General features: G+C 39.6%; 1 protein-coding gene across 11 annotated transcripts in view; it reads left to right on the plus strand.

Moving 5' to 3' along the window:
* Positions 1–4,887: 4,887 nt before the first annotated feature.
* Mpdz (multiple PDZ domain crumbs cell polarity complex component) overlaps positions 4,888–15,616 on the plus strand; it is a 167,735-nt gene continuing 157,006 nt past the window's right edge. For 5 of the 11 annotated variants that reach the window (XM_047523901.1, XM_047523906.1, XM_047523907.1 and 2 more), the window contains exon 1: positions 4,891–5,192. The gene's annotated coding sequence lies outside the window, so the exon portion shown is untranslated. Of the gene's footprint in view, positions 5,193–15,616 lie in introns of all 11 variants that reach the window. The other 6 variants (XM_047523904.1, XM_047523908.1, XM_047523912.1 and 3 more) reach the window with 4 other exon arrangements.

Below are 15,616 nucleotides of genomic sequence, written 5' to 3' on the forward strand. Positions count from 1 at the left end.
GAACTAAAGGAAATTTATTGACTCGTAAATGGAAAGACAGTAGATGGAGTAGATTTCTAATAAGATGTGATCTAATGACTCAATGGTGCTCTCAAAAGTTCAACTTTTGCCCTCTATTCTTTTGGTCATCACAAGGATGAAGTATTATCTAAAAGATACTATACAGTGTGAATAATTTCTGTTTTTTTTTGCTGTTATTGCTTATTTTTCTTTCTTTTCTTTTCTTTTGGATAACCAACTTATGACCTCAAAGTAGGCCCTAATGGGGAAGAAATATTTTGTGGTGAGAGATTCCAAAATGTAATTTTAGTTTCTATGAACCTGAGACAAAAATTCTGAAATAGCCTTCAGTTGTGTTTCTCCCCCAAATTGACCTAATTCCCGTACACTCTTCTATAACATCTTTACCAAAATTCTGTGGGTCCAAAACAAGTGAATTCAAGGTCAGAAGGTCATGTCCTTTTCTTTTATCTTTAGAGAAATGACACCCAATGAAACATGCTGCTGATTTTAGAGCCTTTATCCCTCTGTAAGCAGTTATGAAGAGAGACAGATTACATGTTCTCAAAAGAGAAATAAATTTTGCATTTTTCACATGCCCGGGATTCTCTCTTAGATATTTTCTACTCCTAATGGCTTTCTCCTATACATACATAAATCACATAAATATATCAGTTATTCTCCTTTCTTCCTTCCTTGTCTTCTCCCCCAAATCTTGTCTGTATTCAATAGAGAAAGAAAAAAACTAAAGATCATTTAAAATGTTTTTTAATTGAACAAACTGAAAAACAAAAACTAAAGAACCCTAAATCCATTTCTTTTAATTGAGAAATAGAGGCCAATTGAAACCATAAAGTTAGTCAGCCAATAGAATATAAAATTCTTTCTACAAACTATAATAAACCAGAACTGCACATGTGTTGTACGTTAGATAACCAGCAGGCAGAAAGAGATGCACATATACCCTCTAGTTTGCACTTAAATGAAACATTATTAATAAGAGTCACAGCTGGTTAAAGGTAATGGAAGTAGTCTGGTATCCCACAATTAAAATTTCCTGAAATCACTTGGTTCTTGGGAAAAGGTCAAGTTCATATGGAGTGCTGCAGAGCCTGGGGTCTTGCAGAAAGATTTACCTCTTAGGAAAAGCAATATGAAGACTGCGTTCTTGGAAGGTGATTCATGATCGATTAAAAATTTAATCTCCCTTATCTGTCTTTACAAGCATTAAAGAATTGGAGCAATCAAACTTGGTCTTTTATTTGTTTTAGAATTGTAGAGGAGCCACAAATGTAGAATAATATATGCTTAGTTTATGTTTTTATTTGATAAGTTATAATGCAACATAAGTTAAACCAGTCATGGAAGTTCCCAAGAATTTTAACCTTATAAAAGTGGTCTGAACATTAATTAAATCTGAGAAAAATAAATGACTGTGGAGAGTGCCTCACTAGGGATATAACTGGAATGAACAGGGTTGCTAATTCTTTCACCTTTGGATCCCAGATGCTCTCTGATCAATGTGAAGTGGAAGGAATATCAATCAACCACACAGAGCAGAGCAGCTCTGCTTTGTCTGCTTTGGTTTTCTATGTAAAATTTTTCTTCAACCAAAATTTTTAAACTAATCTAAGATACCACGCTGACTTGTTGCTTCTCTCTGGGTTACTATAAGTAGACGAGAATAGAGAAATAACAATATGTTTGGATTTTAAGTGTGCCCCAAAGGCTTGTTATCAAACAGTGCTATTGGGAGGTGGTGGAGTCTTTGAGAAGTGAGGCCCAATGGGAGGTCCTCAGGTCAGTAGGGTTATGCCCTTGAAGGGGATAGTGGAACCACATCCTCTTCCTCTTCCTGTCTTTTGCTTTCTGGTCATAAGTAAGTGGTTTTGCTCTTCCACACTCTCCCATATGATGTACTGTCTTTCTATAGGTCTTAAAGCAGGAGAGCCAACAGATCACAGGCTGAAATCTCCAAAACTGTGAGCCAAAATAAGTTGATTATCTCAGGCATTGGTTATGGGGATTAAAAATCAACTAACACATCTGTCGACTTCAAAAGGAGAAGCTCCTGAGTGAAATCATTCTGTTAGTGCTACATCATTTTATGGAAGATCTCAATAAAATAGTTTTTGTCTCTCAATACACTACTGTGTAAAGACAGCATGTAAGATTTATTTTCTGGAATGAGACTAGAACAAGAGTGACTTTTGAACCAAATTACAATCTCTTTCTTTAGTTTCATTCATTTACAATAAATTGAGAATTAAACTCCTCAGACTTGCTTTGAATGCAGTGTTATGGATTCTTTCCTTACAGTTCAATACAACAAATATCATTTTTACTTTTAGAACACCATTAGTAGCTAGTAGCTAGTAGCTAGTAGGAGAAAAATAACAACTAATATTTCATGCAATTATTTCCTGTACATTTGGGAATGACCAGATTCGAAAACTGACAAATGAAAGTGTTTTTCTATGCAAAGGGGAGGAGGTCCTTTGGAATTTCTAAGCAATAAAAAAAAATGTTCAAATGGGATATCTTGAGATGAATCTATGAGAAAACACCAAAATTATAGAGATGAATTGTTCATTCTTACAACCATATATTTATCCTATGCCATCTGAGCACCAACCAGGTGTGAAGAATTTTGCTAGATTCTTCAAGGGAAAGGGTGATTTGGCCCTTTCTCGCTCATGGAGTTTATGGTTTAAGTGGGAAGAGAGACATAGAGACATTACATAAGTAGTTATAAAACCATATAGCTACAAAGTATGACAAATATCATGAGGCAAAATTAGTGAGAATGAACCACAATGGGTTTATTCTAATTTGTAGGAGAGTTAAGGTACCACTCACTGATAGATTAAACTGTTCATAAAGACCAAGCTTGAGCAGAAATATCATGCTTCCATTTTGGTAATCCAGGTTTGAGACAAGCAAACAGTGAGTTTAATAAACACTTGGATATACAGAGAAGCCTGTACTGAACATATAAATTTAAGAATCCTTGGCCATTAGATGGTAAGCTGGAAGTAAAACTTAATTTAGAGGGAGCACTAAAAAAAAAAAAAAGCATGTCCGTAATTGCATCTTGAGGTATTTCAGCATTTAAAGATTGGAGATAGGAGGTAAACTGGCAAAGAAGATAGAGAAATTGCCTAATAATGAAGGCAGATCTAGATGGAAACTAATGAAACTTCATATTTTCTTGCTTGGCAGAAGCCCCAGCAATGTGTTTACATGCTTATATATTATATAAAATTTCAAAAGATATTTCTGTTGTAACTATCAAGGTCTACATATCTGCCCCTAAGAGGAAGGAACAAAACCAAGAAAGTTTGAACAAAAGTAGAGGCAGGGTAGGGTAGGGAGAGATAGAGGTAGGGACTCCAAAAAAAGAGTGTTCAACAGCTGTGAAGTGTGAGAGGACAAGGAATACGAGAAGAGAAATATATCCAATGGTATTAAGTAGCAGAAGGCCATCAGTGTCCATAGCAAGAGCCCTGTCAGTGCAGTAATGATAAAGGAAACTGCAATATCCTTAGTGAAAGGAGTGAGCTGTGAAGGAATGACCACTCCACCTCTTGCCTTCTCCCTTTCTTTGTCTGTTTCGGAGGAGGGGAGACTTAAGAAAGACTACACAAGATTGAGATGTGTTGAAGATATAAGGGAAAAGAGAGTTATTCTCACTAACTATATTTTCATTTTCAAGGGATCCAGAGGTGGTGAATGTCCATGAACTTTGAAGAAATTCAGTTGTAGAGTTTTCATTTCCCTGGTGGGCAACTCTACACTGATTGATGTTTGTGTCTGTGAACATACAAGGGACCCTGGGTTGATGAACTGTCTTCACTCAGGGCACTCAGCTAATTTTGTACTACAATCCCAGCAACAAGTAAATTTTGTATTTTGCAGCTTGCTAAAAATATGCATTTTTAAGCTCAAATCAGTTTTCCTCTGAAGCAGTATATATTTGATAAACTGCCATTCTCCTTAAATATCTGATGAATGTTGGGAGACATTAAAATTGAATTTTCAGTAGACAAAACAAAATTACAAATCTTCCAAGAAAGAATAGTACTTTTTATTCAGGTTAAAAGACATTCTTTTTAATATTTTAAATTGGGCTTCTGAGTATGTTTTGATTTTACATTCTATATTAGATATGTCATGAAAAATAGTAACTTTATTCAAAAAATATTTGTGGGACACAAAAACTGAAGATATTGAAAGACAATTTTAAATGGCACAAAAACACAAATGAAAGTCTATTCTTCCTGGTACTATGCGATTCTGAACATTTCTCAATAGTTATTGTTTCATTTAATTGGATCATCAAACTAAGAATGCATAATGATGTGCCAGAAGTTATTTACAAAGTGAGACTACTGTCCTCAACCTTACGCTTCTCATTAAAGCGCTTTTCATTATCATCCTATATCTCAATATACTTCTCTTGCAGAAGGCATCCACAGGTCATTAACAATGAAAATTTGAAATACTAGTAACTGGAGGTTTCAGTTAATAAGCAAACAGATTCAGCAAACAAGCAAATAAACAAAAGGACTCCCGTTAAATGTGAATTTTAGATAAAGAATGAATTTTTTTTTTTTTTTTTTTAGTATAGATATGTCCCAAATGTTGCATGGGACACTTGTACTAAAGAAAATCATATTTAAAAAAAATTTGAAATTCACATTTATCGGGGGCGCTGAGTGTTTTATCTGACAACCTCCTCGTCACCGGTACCCCAGACCAAAGGCCCTGGAGTTGGTTTAAAACCCAGGACCGGCAGGATCGGCTGCGCCCCCTGATTGGCCGAGGCGCGCCCGCCGCCCCGCGGGTCGCAGGCGTCACCGCTCCCCGGCAGCCCGGGCCCCGCCGCCGCCGCCGCCGCCGCCGCCTCCACCGCAGCCCCGGTCGGCGCAAGTGCGGCGCGCGCTGGGGGAGGGGGCGCGGCAGAGCGCGAGGCTGGCGTCTGGCCGCCGGCGGCCGGCCGGGCGAGATTAAGTTTCTCGGTCACGCGTGAGTGTGCGCGTTTATCCCGAAGCTGCTCGCCGCGCCGTTACTTCTGAAGAGGAGAAAGCAGCGTGGGCGAGGCGAGGCGAGGCTCTTCGAGTCCCCGGCGACCCCAGCTCTCCAGCCCTCGGCCCCTCCCGTCCCCGCCCGGGGCGGCCGCCGCGAGCCGGGTAAGCGGCGCCAGGCCCGGCCCGGGAGGCCGGAGCGCGGCCCCGCGTCCTGCGCGCGCCCCGGCCGGGAAGGTGCGCGGCGCGGGGCGCGCGGGGTGGGCGGCGGCGGCTGGCGGGGTGCTTTTGCTCCTCCCCGCGCGGCCGGCCTCGGTGTAGCTGCGGTCCTCTGGCATTCTAAAGGGATGGGGTCTGGAAGTTTCCTTTGCTCCTCCAAGGTCCCCACCCCAACCCGCCCCCTTTTTGCTCTGGCTTACTCTAAATGGTTTAAAAGTTTCTTTCTTTTCCCTCGCCTGGAGAGGTACAGTAGTGGTGCCAAGAAGGGGGAGCCCGGGGCCTGGAGCTCCCGCCGGGCCCTCTGGGGTGGCGGAGCCTGTTGCTTTCCGCTGCGTGGCCGCGCCCCGGACTGGACGCCCCCTCCAGTTACGCAGTGCTGGGTAGGAATAGGGGGTGGGGTAAGTCTCCGGCACTGTCGTCTCTCACTTTGGCAATGGGGGTCCCCGAGGCAAGCCGCTAATTGGTATTCCTTCCTTCCCTCAGTGGAGTCCTTGCCCTTACATCCGCTGTTCCCGTTGGTGTGGGCTTCCCCTGTCCGCTCCTCTTACTCGCCGCCTGTACCTAGGGGCGTCATTGTTTGCAGTCTCCCAGCCCCGAGATGCTGGATGTTCCTAGGGAAGTACTGCCTGGGAGACTGCTTTTTTTGTCTTAGTGAGTTGTGCTTGTGTATGGAGTGGTGATGGTGTAAATTTTTGCTTGCATTCTTTGCAGAGACACAGAGGCCAGGCTGTACTTCCCGGGGATCACATGGAAATTCAAGCTGGGACTGCGGGGAGGCGGTGGGGCCGGGAGATGGCAGCCACTGCCTTTGGGCTGGGGGCGAATGTGGGTGTCGGGCATCGCTATCCTCCTCCGCAGGCGCCACTGACGAGGTTGCACTGATAGGAAAGACCCAGACAATGGGTGCTGCGTGGCTTTGTGCGGGTGCGGTTGCGGTGCGGGTGAGGGCTAGTGTTTCCCGTGTATCATCAGATAAGAGAACCATGACTTCACCAGCCTCGGAGGAAAACCTCTCAATGTTCTTTTAATGTCCGGAGGGGAAGAATCTGGAAAGTAACCAGATCCCGCCTCGCCCTGCAGTGATAGACAGCTGTGCTATAAACATCCTCTTAGTGAGGATGTGACTTCCCTCATTTGGGTTGTCTTTTATAAATGACACTTTATTCAAAAACTATCAAGGTGATGATTCTGGGGACTTGGAAGTTTTTACCTGTTGAATGTGATTGTAGCTGATTACAATGAACTTTTTGTGAGGGTCGAATCATCTAAATTTGTATAAGATTTGCTTTAGTGTCTGATAGAATCTAGGTAAACAGTAGCATGTAAAACTAACAAAGCCAGGCTCAGTGCTATGGTGCAGGCCTGTACTCCCAGTGACTGACTGGCAAAGTCGAGGCAGGAGGAGTGCAAGTTTGAGGCCAACCCTTGTCAATTTAGCAGAACCCTGTCCTAGAATTAAAAAAAAAAAAAAAAAATGTGCTATGGATATAGCTAAGTGGGGATGAAGCCCTTGTATCCCATCCCCAGTACCACCCAAAATCAAGCAAACACACAAAATCAAGCAAACATACAACAAACTCTTAACAACAAAGTTCCTTGCCTCAAACTTCAAATATAATCCAGAACTTCAAATAAATACACCTGTGTTCTTGAGTGTTACTTAGTAGTTTGGGTACTCCTCAACTCTACTCATCATTTTTGCTTCATTTTCTAAAATAAAAACTAATAATTCTCAACATTTTACTAGTGGATCATATGAGTACCATGTCTCTTACATGTGTTCCTTTTTCTCCTTGACTTCTTTCTGTATTTCTTTTCATCTCCCCTCTCTTGCGTCTGTTTTTCTTTCTCCCTTTACTTCACTCCTTTCCTCTTTCTTTTATTCTGATGGTTGTGGTTTCAGAAGGAGAGATGTTTAATTTTTTTTAAGTATGCTCCAAATTCCTATCACATAGACATGACTCTAGTTGGTTTTTAAAGGATGTCTGTGTGTTTCACATGCCTTCAGGTGAAACATGAAGGAAATAGAGGCCCTCCCTTGAGTTTATCTTTGCAAGTTGGAGATACTTAGATTCTTGGAAATCTTTGAAATATAATTTTGCATTGACTCAACCTTGGTTGACACCTCCAGCCTTTAGCTGATTGGGTGGGAAAGCTCTGAAATGGACCCATTGTCTGGAATTAAGATTAAGAGATTTAGAAGCTCACAAGAAATAGTGAGTGGCTTGGAGGGAACTATCCTGAGTTAGAAGCTCATATTTTCTCTGCATTACATCCCAAATCTTACTTCATAGGCTTGACTCATTCAGGTTGAGTTGCAGGTCAGCTTCATTTTGTATATTTATAGTATGTCCAAAGAACTGCATGAATCTCATCAGTTATTGGATATACTCATACAGAATGCTATAGCAAACAACATGCTGTCAGAGAGATTCTGTACTTCAAAAGTGAAGAAGCAGATGACTTCCTAGCGAATTCAAGATTGCTTAATGGTGTAGGTGGATAATGATATATTCCCCAGTTATACGTGCTTTTAAAAGGTGATATCGGTCCTAATTTATAACAAGAAAATATGATTTTTTCTTGTAAATTAGTATTGTGCATTGAAGAACATTTACATATAGTTGGGAAAAGATTTTTTAGTATGGTAAAACCACTATATTGCAATTGAATAGTTTTAATGGTGTTCCAGGTGTGGGAAAAGGAATAGGTGAAAAAAATCACTTTGGATAATCAATCCTAAGACTGTTCCCTTCCAGTGAAATGTTTCCAAAGATGAAATTAGGTAATTACTTGTTTAGCATGTAGTAATAAATGAATTAGGAGGTATGTAGCATTGGGTTAGGCACTGTGGAGAACATAGAATATAAGATACCACTCTGGAAGCTTACTGTCTTAGAAAGATAGGCAAATAAGAAAGAATAAAAAGGTTTTACATGAGTAAAAGTTACAAAAATTCTGAGAAAGTAGATCAACATAGGGTTGTTAGCTGGCCTCATTCTTAAGCAAGAAACAGAAGGGACTTCTGTCTTTAGATAAGAGGAGAAAAGAGAAGGTTTTCAATTTTATTTCTTTTTTTTTTGTTTGTTTTTGATATGAAGTATATAGCTTGTCTAGTTTTGCACTGAGAAGTGTCATAGTGTTGGGAAAGAGGTTGGGAAGTAGGTAGGTAGCAGGAGCTAGAGTACATTTTCATTTGGATCTTCTTTTTTTTTTTTGGGTACTGATTGAACCCAGGGGCATTCAACCACTCAACCACTGAACCACATCCCCGGCCCTTTTCCTATTTATTTAGAGACCAGATCTCCCTAAGTTGCTTAGAGTTTTGATAAATTGCTCAGGCTGGCTTTGAACTCTGGATCCTCCTACTTTAGCCTCCAGAGCTTCTGGGATTACAGGTGAGCTCCACCTAGAGTGGAATAGAGGTTTTGTGCTGAGGGGAGAAGTTTGGATGGGAAAGAGCAGTTGATGAACAGCTGTGAGGTATATAGGCTGAGGTTTGGTTTTGGATTTCTTATTTCCATGTGAGGCCTCCCCAGAAGTACCTTTAATCTCTCTGTTTCTACCAATAGTCTTTTCAAGAAAATCTACCCCCTTTCTAGCACGCATCTCAAAACTCTTAACAACTTCCATTGCCCAGTTCCAAAACAACTTTTGCATTTTTCTAGGTATTTGTTATAATAGCAACCTATTTCCTGATACCAGAATCTGTTAGAGCTGCCATAGATAGGTAGATGGCTGAAACAACAAATTTATTTCCTCACGGTTCTGGGGTTGGAAGTCTAAAACAAGGATTGGTTTCTCCTGAGCCTCTCTCATTGGCTTATGATTGGCTGTCTTCTCTTTGTGTTTTCACATGGTCTTTCCTCTGTGTATATCTGGGGCTTAAGCTCTTCTTATTAGTCATACTGGATTAGGGGCCATCCCAGTGACCTCATTTAACCTTCAATACTTGTTTAAAGACCCTGCCCCAAATGTAGTCACATTCTGAGGTGCTGGGGATTAGGACTTCTTCTGAATTTGGGGGGATTTAGTGAGCATACCCCTTAGCTGGCAGCAGAGTTCCTAAAGAGAGCAAGACTGTAAACTGGCTAGACCCAGAAGAAAGGACTGACTTAGGGCAAGGGAAGGGGGCCATGGAGAAGGCGATTATGGCAGACTAAGCATTATTGTGATAATTCGACCCTTGGAAAGAAAGGGAAACTTCTATTTGAGGAAAATGGTATTTTATCTTTGGCTTGCGGCACTTGTTTTCTTTCTGTAGATGTCTCCTGGGAAATTGTGCCTCTGTGACCCTTTCTTTTTTGTGGACAGCATTAGTTTTCTAGTGTTTTATAAAAAGCATTCATTTCTTAAAATATTTCTTATTTCTTAAAAAAATATAGTGTTAGAGATGAAAAATTAGTATTTGAAACATCTCACAGTGTTTTCTGTGCCAGATTAAAACAATATTTTATATTTATATTGATTTAAAAACTATGTCCTGTGCATGACTTGTGATTTTAATACTTGGCATATTTTTTTCTCCTGGAAATTTCTTCACCTTTTTGGAAAAAAATAGATTTAAAAGACAGTTTTTATCATATATAATAAAATAACAAAAACTTTTAAGGTGTTGAAATTATATTTGATGAATTAGAACAATGTTAAAACTGTTCCTCCAATTATGACCAGCTGAGTTAAAAAAAAAAAAAAGTAAAAGAAAAGTGAAATTCTTGCTTTCTTTTTTTCTTTCTGTCTGCTTGTGGCAGTTAAATTTGCTTGTTTAGGGAATTCTTGTATTTATCCTCTTTTTAGTTTCATTTGTATCTCTAAAAGCAACAGGCCTTGTTAGTTTTCTTGTAAATCACTTTACCTCCAGATCCACCATGCTGTAAATAAATGCATGAAGGGAAAGTGAGAAAGGAAACATTTGTAAGAAAGATGAAAAACAGAAACATCAACTGTACACATAAATCTTAAAATCCTATTTAGGTTGTATTGACAGTTTAATGCTTGTAGTTCGAGTAGGTATGGGATAATTTACCATTTACTCTTTGCTTACATTTTAAAACCATGTTGATGATAAAATACATAAGATAATTGTTTCTTTTAGTAATTCTTTGATGATAAAAAGTAGCATATTTTAAACATATGAAAGACATAGGCAAATATAAGACAGACACAAAAATATTTCCTGTAATTTTGTCACCCAGATGTTGATTCCCAAAAAGACTTCATGTATTTTGGAAATAAGGATGTGTAAATTATTTTGCTATTACCAGCGAATAAGTAGAGCTGTTTAACAGTAGATTTTACCAATTGCTCTTTTATTCAGTGAGGATAAAGTGACTTGGGATTATTAAACAACTATACAGTTTGAATTGACACTAATAGCATTTGTTTGAGCCAGTGTCTCTTGACTCTTGAGGTATAAAGTGCCACATGTCACACAAGACACTGGGTAAAAAATGAATTAAGAAAAATCTCTGCTTAAAATTAAATGCTAAACAGTCATTAATTTCAGAATAACTTTGTATCATTTAATAAGATGGCCCCTGGAATGCCTTGTTTCAGGGAACTGACTGTACAAAATGGACATGGTAACCTGTCATTCTGTGCTCAAAGACATCACTAACCTAACAAAACCATGATGATAAAATCATTGAGGTTAAATATAATAATACAATTTCAGAAATCCTCTCTGTTTTATAAGGTATGCATAGCTTTGCTTCTACTTTGCTTGGATCCTGTTTGTCCTTTGGGGCTGTTAGAACAAAATACTGTAGTTTGGGTAGCTTATAAGCAACTGAAATTTATCGCTTACAGTTCTGGGAGTTGGAAAACCTAACAAGGTGTTGGCAGAGTCTATGTCTGGTGAAGGCCACATTTTCCTGGTTCATACATGTTGCTTCTTGCTGAGTCCTCACATGGTGGAAGGGGCAAGGCAGCTCTCTGAGGCCAATTTTTTTTTTTTTTTTTTTTAACTGTCGTGAATTAAACCCGGCGGTGCTTGACCACTGAGCTACATCCCAGCCTTTGAAATAAGTGGTTTTTTGTTTTTGTTTTGAGACAGGGCCTTCCTAAGCTGAGACTGAGACTTCCAAAGCCTGCTGAGACTGGCTTTGATGAGTCCTCTTTTATAAAGCAGTGATCTCACTCATGAGACCTTAGTCCTGAGGACCTGATTCCCTCCCAAAGACCCCCATCTTCTAATATCATCAGCTTGGAAGTTAGGATTTCAACATGGATTTGGTGGTGGCGGCGGGGGCACAGGTGGTGTCATAAACATTCAGGTTGTAGCAGACACCTGCTTTGTCTAAGACATTACTAAAATTCATGAAGCTTGAGTATTACTCTCCTCTACTCCCAAGTTTCCCAAGGATATTTCACTTTAGTTAAGTCAGGCATGAAGTGTGCTTCTGAACAACATTCATTCCCTACTTTAGAGTTAGCGGGGCCTCAACTAGAGTTCAGCGGAGTGTTGCCTGACCCCCTTCCCTTCCCCTACCATATTCACAATTTTCCTGAGACTATTGAATGTTGTCATCCTCTGCGCCTTGGAAAAGTATAGCATTGGCATGTGTCTTTATTCTGATATAATTTGCTGAATGTATATTGGATCAGGCTAAATCACAAAGTTTTTTAGGTCTGTTTTGTAACCTAAAGTTAAGTTCAGTGAACATTTATTTGGGTGCTAAACTTGATATGTACAGGCTCCATTATTATTTAAAGTTGACATACATTAAACTGTACATATTAAAATTGTATAATTTGTTGAATTTTGACTCATGTGGAACATCTATCAAGTGTTCGTATCTGTCACACTTAAGTCTCCTTATGTGCCTTTTTAGTGCTTTCCTGTCTCCCTTATTTATCCATCTCCAGAATAATACTGATCTGCTTTCTATCACTGCAGATTAATTTTGTTCCCTAGAACTGTAAATAAATGGACTCATATAGTATGTACTTTTTTTTTTGTCTAACTTTTCACTATGTAATTATTTTGGGACTCAATTTTGCATATATTCAAGGATTGGCACTGTTTATTTCTCAATACTTAGCCCATTCTTTGACTATATAATTAAGGAGTTTCTTGGTAGTTTAGAATTCTCCTCTGCTTTGTCTATTGTCTTATGGTTTTTTTTTTTTAATTTTTTTATTATTTTTTTTAATTGTGAACAAATGGGATACATGTTCTTTCTCTGTTTGTATACAGAGTAAAGGCATACCATTTGTGTAATCATACGTTTACATAGGGTGATGTTGGTTGATTCATTCTGTTATTTTTTTCCCCTTCCCCCCACCCCTCCCATCCCTCTTTTCCCTCTATACAGTCCTTCCTTCCCCCATTCTTGCCCCCCTCCCTAACCCTAACTCTAACCCTAAAACTAACCCCTCCCACGCCCCATTATGTATCATCATCCACTTATCAGCGAGATCATTCTTCCTTTGGTTTTTTGAGATTGGCTTATCTCACTTAGCATGATATTCTCCAATTTCGTCCATTTGCTTGCAAATGCCATAATTTTATCATTCTTTATGGCTGAGTAATATTCCATTGTATATATATGCCACAGTTTCTTTATCCATTCATCAACTGAAGGGCATCTGGGTTGGTTCCACAATCTGGCTATGGTGAATTGAGCAGCAATGAACATTGATGTGGCTGTATCTCTGTAGTATGCTGATTTTAAGTCCTTTGGGTATAGGCCAAGGAGTGGGATAGCTGGGTCAAATGGTAGTTCCATTCCAAGTTTTCTAAGGAATCTCCATACTGCCTTCCAGAGTGGTTGCACTAATTTGCAACCCCACCAGCAATGTATGAGTGTACCTTTTTCCCCACATCCTCGCCAACACCTGTTGTTGCTTGTGTTCTTGATAATCGCCATTCTGATTGGGGTGAGATGGAATCTTAGGGCGGTTTTGATTTGCATTTCTTTTATTACTAGAGATGTTGAACATTTTTCCATATGTTTGTTGATTGTTTGTAGGTCTTCTTCTGTGAAGTATCTGTTCATTTCCTTAGACCATTTGTCGATTGGGTTATTTGTAGTCTTGGTGTTGAGTTTTTTGAGTTCTTTATAGATTCTGGAGATTAGCGCTCTATCTGAAGTATGATTGGCAAAGATTTTCTCCCACTCTGTAGGCTCTTTCTTTGCATTGCTGATAGTTTCCTTTGCTGAGAGAAAGCTTTTTAGTTTGAATCTATCCCAGTTGTTGATTCTTGCTTTTATTTCTTGTGCTATGGGAGTCCTGTTGAGAAAGTCTGATCCTAAGCCGACATGTTGAAGATCTGGACCTACTTTTTCTTCTATAAGATGTAGGGTCTCTGGTCTGATTCCGAGGTCCTTAATCCATTTTGAGTTTAGTTTCATGCATGGTGAGAGATATGGGTTTATTTTCATTTTGTTGCATATCTATTTCCAATTTTCCCAGCACCATTTATTGAAGAGGCTATCTTTTCTCCATTTCATATTGTTGGAGCCTTTGTCTAGTATGAGGAAATTATATTTATTTGGGTTTGTGTCCGTGTCCTCTATTCTGTACCATTGATCTACCTGTCTATTTTGGTACCAATACCATGCCGTTTTTGTTACTATTGCTTTGTAGTACAGTTGAAGTTCAGGTATTGCAATACCCTCTGCTTCATTTTTCCTGCGAAGGATTGCTTTAGCAATTCTGGCTTTCTTATTCTTCCAGATGAATTTCATGATTGCTTGTTCTACTTCTGTAAGGTACATCATTGGGATTTTAATTGGAATTGCATTGAATCTGTATAGCACTTTTGGTAGTATGGCCATTTTGACAATATTAATTCTGCCTATCCAGGAACATGGGAGATCTTTCCATCTTCTAAGTTGTTCTTTGATTTCTTTCTTTAGTGTTCTGTAGTTCTCATTGTAGAGGTCTTTCACCTCTTTTGTGAGATTGATTCCCAAGTATTTTATTTTTTTCGAGGCTATTGTGAATGGGGTAGTTTTCCTAATTTCTCTTTCTGAAGATTCATCACTTATGTATAAAAATGCATTGGATTTATGAGCATTGATCTTGTATCCTGCTACTTTACTGAATTCACTTATGAGTTCTAAGAGTTTTCTGGTGGAATTTCCTGGTTCCTCTAAGTATATAATCATATCATCAGCAAATAGGGATAGTTTGAGTTCTTCTTTTCCAATTCGTATCCCTTTAATTTCTTTGGTCTGTCTAATTGCTCTGGCTAGAGTTTCAAGGACGATATTGAATAGGAGTGGTGAGAGAGGGCATCCCTGCCTTGTTCCAGATTTTAGGGGGAATGCTTTCAGTTTTTCACCATTAAGAATAATATTAGCAATGGGCTTAGCATAGATGGCCTTTACAATGTTAAGGAACGTTCCCACTATCCCTATTTTTTCTAGTGTTTTGAGCATGAAGGGGTGCTGTATTTTATCAAATGCTTTTTCTGCATCTATTGAAATAATCATGTGATTCTTGACTTTAAGTCTGTTGATATGGTGAATTACATTTATTGATTTCCTGATGTTGAACCAACCTTGCATCCCTGGGATGAAACCCACTTGATCATGATGCACTATCTTTTTAATACGTTTTTGTATGCGATTTGCTAAAATTTTGTTGAGAATTTTTGCGTCGATGTTCTTTAAGGATATTGGTCTGAAATTTTCTTTCCTCGATTGTCGGGGTTTCCGGGACCCCTAGCCTTTGGGCATGGTCAAGATGGCGCCTGACGCTGAGCCAAAAGCGGCCAGCTATACAGTAAACAACCAGCGAATTCTAATGATTGGCTAGTTAACGATGTGATTAGAGCATGCCCCCCTCGTGTACCTATCCTAGGCTTGCAGCTGTCCACGTTTACCTCGTGTACTCTCCCCTGATTGGTTGAAGTGTATATAAGCCTGGTGGGTGGGAGAGCGAGGGGGCTGAAGAAGAGGGAGAAGCGGAAGAAGCGGCGGAGGTGGAGGCTGAAGCTGAGCTGGACGCTGGGAGTGCGCGGAAGCTGGAAGAAGCTGGGAGAAGGGAAGCTGGGAGTGCGCGGAAGCTAGGAGTAAGAGAAGTGTAGAAGAGGGACTGTGCACAATAAACTTCCAAAGCTTCAGACATTTGTCGTGTCTCTCTCTGCGGGCAGAGGGAACGCGATACTCGATGTATCTCTGTCTGGTTTAGGTATCAGGGTGATATTGGCTTCGTAGAATGAGTTTGGGAGGGTTCCCTCCTCTTCTATTTCATGGAATACTTTGAAAAGTATTGGAATGAGCTCTTCTTTAAAGGTTTTGTAGAACTTGGCTGAGAAACCATCAGGTCCTGGACTTTTCTTTGTTGGTAGGCTTTTGATGACTTCTTCTATTTCATTACTTGAAATTGGTCTATTTAAATTGTGTATGTCCTCCTCA

Source organism: Sciurus carolinensis, chromosome 14, assembly GCF_902686445.1.
Source record: "Sciurus carolinensis chromosome 14, mSciCar1.2, whole genome shotgun sequence".
NCBI classification, from domain to species: domain Eukaryota; kingdom Metazoa; phylum Chordata; class Mammalia; order Rodentia; family Sciuridae; genus Sciurus; species Sciurus carolinensis.